This window comes from Panthera leo, chromosome C1 (genome assembly GCF_018350215.1).
Source record: "Panthera leo isolate Ple1 chromosome C1, P.leo_Ple1_pat1.1, whole genome shotgun sequence".
Lineage (NCBI taxonomy): Eukaryota > Metazoa > Chordata > Mammalia > Carnivora > Felidae > Panthera > Panthera leo.
Window position 1 is genome coordinate 101909749 of NC_056686.1, and position 9895 is coordinate 101919643.

Here is a 9895-nt window from a genome sequence, read left to right on the forward strand (position 1 = left end):
TACTATCCATAGATTCTGGAAAGTTCTACCACTTAGAAAGCATTAGCTGATTTGCTCAAGAGGCACAAAGGGAGTTATGGCACGGAGATGTTAATTGAGAAATGCCATACCTGACTAGCTCCTTTTTCATTCTTCAATACTTTCAATCCAGGCTTCATCTCCTCCATGAATCCTGCCCCAAACCAGCCTCTTCTCTGTAATAACATTCTTCTTGTGATATAGAAATTATTTGTTTATGGGCCTGTTGCTCTCAACAGGGTGCCACTTGTCAAGAACAGGGATGTGACTTTCCATTTCTATCTGCGTATCTGGAGCTTAGATGGTGTGCAGGATGTGTTTGCAGAACTAAACTCAATATATCGGAATGCCCAGGGCCGTGCTTGACACACAGAAGACACATAATGTACATTATCTCGCATCTTCTATACTTTCTTCTAAAGATTTCCACTGACTTGTTTGGGCTCATTATCTGCATAACATACACATTTTACAGATACGTATGTGAAGGTGTGGAAAGATTGTTATAATAGCAGGCAATGTAATTCATTTGGGGAGGTGTCTTCAAAGACATTCCCTTGATAAGCAAATTGGGGTGGAAAGTAAGATCCTAACCATATTGATTAGCAGGACGGAAGCATAAAACATATTTCTAAATAGTTCTGTTTTTGAGCAATAAACATGAAATTTGGTGGTGGGCGGCAGAAAGAGGTGAGGAGAGGGTGGAAGAAAAGAGAGAGGTTAGCGAGCATTGTGGTGTGCCCAAAAGACTTTTAAAAACAGGTTTTGCCTAATGTTAGGCCCAATTTTTGTAAAAGACCACATAAACTGCTCTCCATTTCCCCAAGAGCTTTGTACATTCAGTCATATTCACAGAGACCTTATCAGACTGGGGGTTTGGTTTGCTTTGATTTTATTTTTATATTAGGATTGTGCCACATAATCTTAATGGAAGATTCCAGTATTATATGTAGACCACGATCCCATTTTTGTAAAAGAACTAAGCTATATAGGTATTTGTGTGTATATGTATTTATGAGCCTAGAAAAAGCATGTAAACCACACTACTCCGTGATTACCCAGGAGAGAGAGGTGGGAATGGGAAAAGGGAAGAGCTTTCACTTTTTACGTAGCTGTGCATTGTTCCAAGTGGTCAATAGCATGTAATTTGGGGTCACCCTCATTTCTCTTTTCACTTCATTTTGGATTCTGGTGGCTTCAGAATTTCTTCCTCCCTCCATACCTCCCTTCCTTCGTTCCCCTTCTTCTTTATGTCATTTTATTTCCACGGTGCTATCTACTTGCTTCTCTTCTCTTGGGTCTTGTCGTATCACCTCTTCAAGATGACTAGGTGAAAATGTATTCCCATTATTGCCAGATTCCTTGTTAATTGTGTTCTGTTTCACATTTCAAAAAGATTGTTTTAATGATGACATCACTATATTAGGTTTAATGCATGCATCTTACACACCAACCTTGAAGGATTTTGACAAATCTATACAACTGTGTAACAATAACCCCAATCAAGATATAGACGATTTCCATCACCCGGGGGAGATTGTCTCTTGCCCCCTCCCACCAAGATAACACTATTTGGACTTCATCACTACAGAAGAATCTTGCTTCTTTTGTCTTATGTGAGTAAAATCATACCATATATACTCTATCATGTCTGGATTTTTTCACTTGAAATAATGTTTTTGTGATTCTTCCACATTGTTGCCTGGATTAATAATTTGTTCTTTTCTAACGCCCGGTAGCATTCCATTGCATAAGTACAGCATAGGCCATCGTTCTTATGATTTATGATTACTCATTCTTGGTTGGTGGACCTTTTAACTCTTTACAGCTTCTGAACTAAAGCTGCTATGAGTGCTGTTTGTCTTTTGGTGGATACATGTTTTCATTTCAGGAGCAGGCATGGGATTGCTGGCTCACAGGATGAGTGTGCATTTAAGTTTGTTAGAAAGTGACAAACTTTTCCAGAGCATTGGAACCATTTTACACTGTGTGAGTACAACGTACACTGTGTGAGAGTTCCAAGGGTTTCACATCCTCAGTAACACTTGCTATTGTCAGTCTTTTAGTTCTCTCATCCTAAGTCAAAAAGTAAGATACTATTTCCTATGCTATAATTTATCACAAAGTGAGGGATTAGAAGCTACCCAAAGAAAATGACTCAGAGCTTAATGAGAAGAGAATTCATACATGGGAGAATCAGTTCCTTTCTGGGCCTCTTAATTATCTCCAAAAAGATAGCACTGGAGTGGATGATTTCTGAGGCATTTCTAACTCAGTGGATTAGGAAGGAAGGCAGGCGAGTGTATTGTTGGCATATGGCCTTTGGCATCAGGATTCAGGTTCTCACCAGGCTCTGCCACCTATTAGCTGGAGGGAGGGCTTTGGGTAGATACTTAGGCTCAAGAGCACTCTATTTTCTTACTGATAAAATCAGACATGAATTGTGCGTCTACCATAGGAAAGTTTTGAAAATTAAATAAGACAATGAATGCAAAGAGTTTTGCATAGGACACAGTGAAGACTTCATAAATGTCCGATTATAAAAACACAGACACTTTCTATAGGCACGCTGATGACACCGACTCCATCTTGTTCTCCCCCCTGGGCCACAGATGGTGCCACGTTAGATAACTACCCTGTGACCTCACCACTATGTCCCTTGCTCTATAAAAGCTGTGGCTTGAGGTCCAAATGGGGCAGAGAGGGGAGGCAGACAATGGCTTCATATCACTTAGATCTCTGCCCACCGGCTCCTCCTTGTTAGTAAGTTAGAAAGTTAACAAGTTACCCCTTGTTAGTAAGTTAGTAAACTGTACAAATGGTGTGGAGTAGCTTGCTTCATTTTTCCATCTTAAAGTGCCTTCTCAGTCTGGAGGATACTTTACTGGCCTTCCTCTGCCTATTAACAATTTCTAAAGTATATTCTTCAGGAGAAGGTGGTGTTACAATGACATGATAAGTCCTTAGTGTGGCTGACGTGACAAGATGGCAGTTTCCAACTTGTGGGGTCTTCAAAGAAAGTACAGTGCTTCATTACCACAAAAATTTTGAAACATAAAGTTGAAGGGCTTTTACAAAAGTAGTGTACTTTCACCTGTATACTCATCACTTACAGTCTATCATTAGCATTTTACTATCCTTGATTTATCAAATACACCTCTATATAAATATTTACCCAAATCCCAATGTACCCGTCAATCCAGGTTGGGATTTTTTTATGCATTTCAAAGTAGATTGCAGACATCAGTACACTTTCCTCTAAATACTTTGGCATACATATCATTTACCAAGTTAAATATTTATTTACAGATTTTTATTTTGAGGTAAAATTAAAAGACTTTCAGTTTTGACAAGGGTACACAAATGGGTAAACCAAACCCCTATGAAGATACAGAACATTTCCATCACCCTAGAAAGTTTCCTGTGCCCCTTCTCAATCAATTCCTACTCCATCCACAGGCCAGGACTGTTCTGATTTTTTTCATCATAGGTTAATTTTAAATTTCAGAACTTCTATCAGTAGAATTAAAGAGTATGTGATCTTTTGTACATGGCTCCTTTTACTCAACAAAATGTTTTTGAGATTCGTCCATGTTGTTTTGTGTGTCAGTAATTTGTTCCTTTTTATTGTTCTTTTTAATATTCCATAGAATGAATATCTCAGTTTATCCATTCTATTGGTAGGTACCTGAACATTTTCAGTGTTTGCTATTCTAATAATAAAGCTGCTGTGAACGTTCTTGTATAATAAGTCATTTTGTGGACATGTTTTAACTTCTTTGGGGTAAATACCTTGGAAGCACCGAGTCATAGAATAGGTACGTGTTTAGTTTGATAGGAGTCTTCCAGACTTTCCTCAAAGTGGTTGACTTATTTTACATTCTCAGCAATGATGTATGAAAAGGGTTTTTTTTTTTTCTATTTCTTTAATGTGTATTTACTTTTGAGAGAGAGACAGAGCGAGAGAGCCTGAATGGGGAAAGGGCAGAGAGAGAGGGAGATACAGAATCTGAAGTAGGCTCCAGGCTCTGAGCTGTCTGCACAAAGCCCGCCACGGGGCTTGGACTCATGACCTGCGAGATCATGACCTGAGGTAGAGTCGGACGTCTCACCGACTGAGCCACCCAGGCGTCCCTTTTTTAATTTTTTTAAATTATTATTATTTTAATGCCAAATGGCTTTTCCTAACTGGAGACATGGCTGATGACTTCGGGAGCATGAGTATGGGATACAGGAACACCACCACCACCATCCCACCGGGCTTTAGGAAGTACATTAGTTGTGTAAGGAATCCTAGGAATAGCATGAGTTCCTGTCACACCACACAGGGTACTCAACTGATTAGGGCATGGGAGGCCCTGGTGTCACTAGTAGGGAAGTGTCCCATGGTGAGTCATTATACCTGTGCCCATCTATCAGATAAATACATTCTTTATCCCTTCTTGGTGACTCCTAAAGATAAGGATGATCAAACAAAATAATATCATATCCGGAGAAATCCAGATCTCAGTAGTATTTAAAATACAGGAATGCAGAGTTAATGCCAAGGAGCAGCCAGTGGGCACCAAATTTGAGTTCTATGGGTAAAGGTAGGGAGTCAAAGGCACAAGTTCTTTGTAAGAAGTTACCAGTTGTTTTTCCTGAGTAGAAATGGGTTCTTTGTTTACACTCTACCTCATGTAGCCCATATGCTTCCTCATATCTCTTTGAATGACGATGTCCCTTATTCAACAATCCCCTAAACGTTCATCAGATAAGGATTTTATGAGCATCCTTCATGGGGTTCAGCTTTAAAATGATTAAATCTTATGGTTTTATTGCAAAGTCTTGCCTCTGTTTCCTTTTTAAGATGACACAATTTATAATATGCAAACTTGCTCTCTCTTCCCTGAGCAAACAGTTGGCCATGACACAGGTGGTCATAGAGTTGGGTCCATGTTTGTGAGTACAGTTATGTAAGAGCCTCTTATCTGGAATAGCCCTGGGAATGAACGCTTGCATACAGGAGACAGAAGGCATTCAGCTGACTACTTCAGGATATATGCTTTCAAAAGCAAAGTCGTTGGGAAGGAACCAGAATTACAGAATGTCAGAGCCAGAGGAGAACATGGAGCTCATTGATGCCTCCTCCCCTTCTGATAAGGGAGATAGTGGAACAAAGCAGGAATAAGCCTGACATCTGTGCTCACAGTTCATTGGACTTTGTCACGATTAAGATTTTTTTTTATGATGAAGGAGAAATACACTCCAGCCAGCTCAAAGTCAAGTGGGTTTGTTGAAAAGATAAAGAAGCACCTTGCAGAAACGAAGTGTGCCTAGACCTTGGGGGCTCTGGAGAGGAAAGTGAGAAGCCATCGACTGGTGGTTGATGCTGCCACTGCCTCTGGGGTCACATGGTCTGTTGTCTCCTTTGGGCGTCTACTCTACTCTCCTGCTTCTTCCCTCAGCCTGGCATTCCCTGCATATTCGTCTACATGAAACTGAACATCGCTGTCCCAGTCCCCATGCTACCTGAACCTTCGGGTCAAATTTAAAAAGTGTGAAGTGGCTGGCTCTTTAAAACATGTCTGTTGGAAAGACAGCTGAAATCCCAATATTTTGACTCCTGGTTTAGTGATTTATGCCGAACTTGCTCCTCAGAACATGAGCACAGTGAGAGAGCTTTGCCTCAGTTTTCTCGTTGCCAAGACAGGAATAATAATGTTCCTACCCCGCAGAGTTTTTGTGGTGATTAAATTCGTTTAGCATAGAACAATGCCCAGGGCGTATGCTGTTAGTGATGCCTGATGTTATTAGCTAGTACTCTCCCTCTGCTCTCCCCCTGTCGACGCCTCCACCGCTTGCCCCCAGAGCCACTCTCCATGCATCTCTGTCCTGCTTTGTCCTCCTCAGAGTGCATACCCTGGGCTCTCTTGTTGACAGGCTCCCAGGTAGGTTTGGTCAATGGGAGTCACCAGAAGGGACCCGGAAGCTGAGAGGAGAGTGAGGTCAGTATTTCCCTCTCCGCCCTCCCTGCACTGACGCCGACCTTCTGGAAGTACCTACATCCTTCCATTATTTCTGTGGCCCTCTTCCGCAGTCCTAATTCTCAGGAGCTCTGAGTAGCTGCATTTCTCACCTTGTTTCTTTGCCTCCCACAAACAACGGTCCAGAAGCCATCTCTTCTTCCAGACTCTAAGAAGCGCATGGTAACAGGAACACTGGCATCCAGGAAAAGGCCCTGTGGTGCCTTCTGCAGGCTGCAACTAATGTCAAGAGATGCAGCCATGAATTTGGCTTCCTGATGTCAGTGGGAATCACAGGATCCTGGAAAAGTAGGCGACAGGTGACAGTGCTTAACCTTCTGGAGAAAAGACCTGAGCAATTGCCTTGGGGGAGGGACAGGAGAGGAGAGGCTCCATGCTCAGCTGGAGAGCAATGGGGCTTCGTGTTCCAAAAACATTTTTGGAACAAGACCTATGCACCCCCTGGATCACATGACAATGGAAGATACACACATTTCTCACCTGCGCCTGAACATAGGGGAAGAAACGTTTAAGCTGAACTGCTCTGCGTACCCTTCCTGCATCCACTAGGACAGGCAGAGAAAAAGAAGATGTGGGGACCAAAGGAGAAGGGAATGAGGCCCCTGCGTAATTCTCCTTGTCATTGGCAAAGGGGGGCATTAGTCATGACCCCCAGCCCCACAAGGAACGTATAAATATCAAGATCCTGCTGAACTCACACCCAAAATGTGACTTGCTGTAGACAGAGCTATAAGGGACCATCAGGCCCTTGGCCGGGTGCACCACATTGGCCACTTTGGCTTAGTTTCACTGTTTTGTCTGAAGTCCCCTGGAGTTGCCAGGATGCAATGGTGAGGTAGTCAGTTCTGTGGTTCCTCTTATAATTTCTTCCTTTCTGAAATGAATGTAGCCAGCTTTCATTTTCTGGGCTTAGAACTGGGAAGTCCCATGGATCAAATGGAAGGAGGAGAGATACACGTGAGATATTCATAGCAGATGGCCGCGGAAGTTAAGGCCCTTTTACATACTTTATACCAGTGAAGGCTCTGGGACAGACACTTGTATTCAGAGAATGTACTTTCTTAACAGCATATGCCATTCTGAGGTTCAGTGCTCAGATAAATGATACGGGACTCTAGGGAAAAGAAAAGTTATTTGCTAATGAAAACCCAAGGGAAACTCATATTACATAGACCTGACAGACCAAAGTAAATTAGAATGATAGCCATACAATCAGCACCTTTGATCAAGCACTAACCTACGGGAGCATCGTTTAAAAGAAGGTGCCTTGGAGGCACCTGGGTAGCTCAGTCAGTTGAGTGTCTGACTTGGGCTCAGAGCCAGCTTGGGATCCTCTGTGTCCCTCTTTCTCTGCCCTTTCCCCGTTCGCGCCCTCCCCAAAATAAAATAAAAAAATAAAAGGAGGGGCTCCAAGCATAGTCATTTTTCATTGAGTTACTGTAGAATGGTATTCTCAAAAAACAATGACTGTCGTGGTTGGTGTATTTAGCGTATTTTTCTTTTGAGTTTTCTAAATCTATTTCATTATCCTTATCTTTAGGTTAAGCCATTCAAAAAAGAATCTGGTTGGGATGCCTCGGTGGCTCGGTCAGTTAATCATCCGACTTCGGCTCAGGTCATGATCTTGCAGTTCGTGAGTTTGAGTCCCGTGTCCGGCTCTGTACTGACAGCTCAGAGCCTGGAGCCTGCTTCAGATTCTGTGTCTCCCTCTCTCTCTGTCCCTGCCCCTGCTCATGCTCATGCTCTGTCTCTCAAAAATAAATAAAAAACATTTTAAAAATCTGGTGTCACTGAGTGCATATGGAGATCTCGTTTATTTGTCATATCTCTTTGACCTGGTTTTCCTACCGGCTTGGGTTGTGTTTACTGATTCTCTTCCTTTTTGGTTGAAGACATTTTGCGACCACTATCCCAGACAACATCAGAATCGCAGCCAGTAGGAGGAGGAAGAGGCACATTAACAGAAACAGCAGAGGATGCTTTTTCTTGGATGGGTGATCTTTGATCCCTGATCTCACCTGGAGCCTCGCTGTCCCTGCTGCCTCCAAACCCAGCCTCCTCACGGAAAGGAGGGCCTAACCATACAAACAGTGGCAGTTGTTTCTATTGTTGTAAACACCCAGGTCGTGGCACTTCTCAAGCCAACAGCCCTTCGCAGGGCTGTGATTTTGACACCTTGTCTGTGAAGCATACCACATCCTCACCACAGGAAGTGCTATCCCTTGCCATGCCTAAATCTGGCAATCCGCTGGCTATTAAAGATGCATCCTACCGTGCACCTGCAGAAGAGATGTACCTTCTGCATATGAGTGGAAATTAGAGTAGTGTGCTCAGGAATGCTGGGGATGGCCTTGACACGGATACACTGCAGGTTTCTATAGAACATACTCTCAGTTGTACATGTTATATAGCCTAGCCACCCCTCCGTGGCTTCTTCTCCAAATATGTCTTTACACCAATAGACATTGAATGTAGCACCCCTTTTTGTAGCAAAGGGGAACACATTTGCAAGGGGTTGCATCATGCTTATAAGAATCAACTGGGCAGAGACTTGAGTTCCCATCACAGTATTCTGCAAGGTCATATTCATTTTTTTCCTGCTTACATATGTGTCCAGATGGATGTAGGTGACACTTCGAACAGCAGAGTCCCATGCTGTGGTTGCACCACGCTTGAATTTACAGTCTGGTTGGCAACACTCATTGTTTTGACAGGCCTCTTCTGAGCCACAGTCACATTCCTCTCCTTCCCCCACTACTTTGTGTCTACATCCCTTCACTGAAAATGTCATGTCTGATATATTATTGAGACAATCAAGTATTTGGCATATTAAGTTAAAATAACTGACCAAACTACAACTACTAAACCCATTCTGCCCAAAACCCATGATACACCTAGGACTGCCTCCTTTACGTTGACAGAGTGCAGAATCACCCATCATCCCTACAGCATGTCCCAGTAGACACATAAGCAGAAGACACCATGTTTTCTGTTCCAAGTGCAAGTTGATGCACTGTGATATTTATCACAAACTTCTCGGATCCAGCCCCTCTTGCATGCATTACCAACGGACTCTTTTACAGAGATGTGTGACCAATCTGTTCGAGTTTGAGGATATTGGACATCTCTTCTATACTTTGAAAAGAAACAGAGACCATTAAGTAACTGCTTTTTACTAGGATTTATTTTACCACTGCTGATCCAGATTCCAATGGCTGCTAGATGTGTCTGTATATTCAGTGCCTGAAATGGAGAGTCCGTAAAACCTGATGGGACAAGTCCTTCACAAGTGATATGGGTTACATTGTGCTCCCTACAATGTAATACCAACTTCTTATGATCAAATACCAGAAGCGATTCCATATACTTTCTGTAGATAGGGGTGTCAGAATGTTCCAGCCGCTATCGTTGTTCACAGATGTGCTCTTCTGGTCCTTCATGAGTTACAGCACAGGCCTTAGTGCTCACCTCCCCGTCTTTTAGGAGATAACAGATGTGCTCAAAGCTGGAGGAGGCTTTGAGGGTCTCAGTTTGGAAAAGCAGGTCTCCCATGGTCAGCACACCACAGAGGCCCCCAGGCATGTACTCAGTATGACTTTGGCCTCCTGGGAGCCTTCCACAAAGCCCCTCTAGTTGCAGTCTCTTTGGTCCATACTGCCTGTCCTCCAGAAGGCCTTCCTCCTCGGTGAGGGAGCACAGTCACAGGTGCGGGGTTCAGGAGTCTATGGGGCATCAGGGAGAGGACCTACTTCCCACCCAAAGAGTTCAGGAGGTAGGATACCCTCCCTGGCCCAGCCTGTTTCTCCATTCTGGGGTTCAGCTTCCTGGAGACAGTGATCTCATAGTAGTCA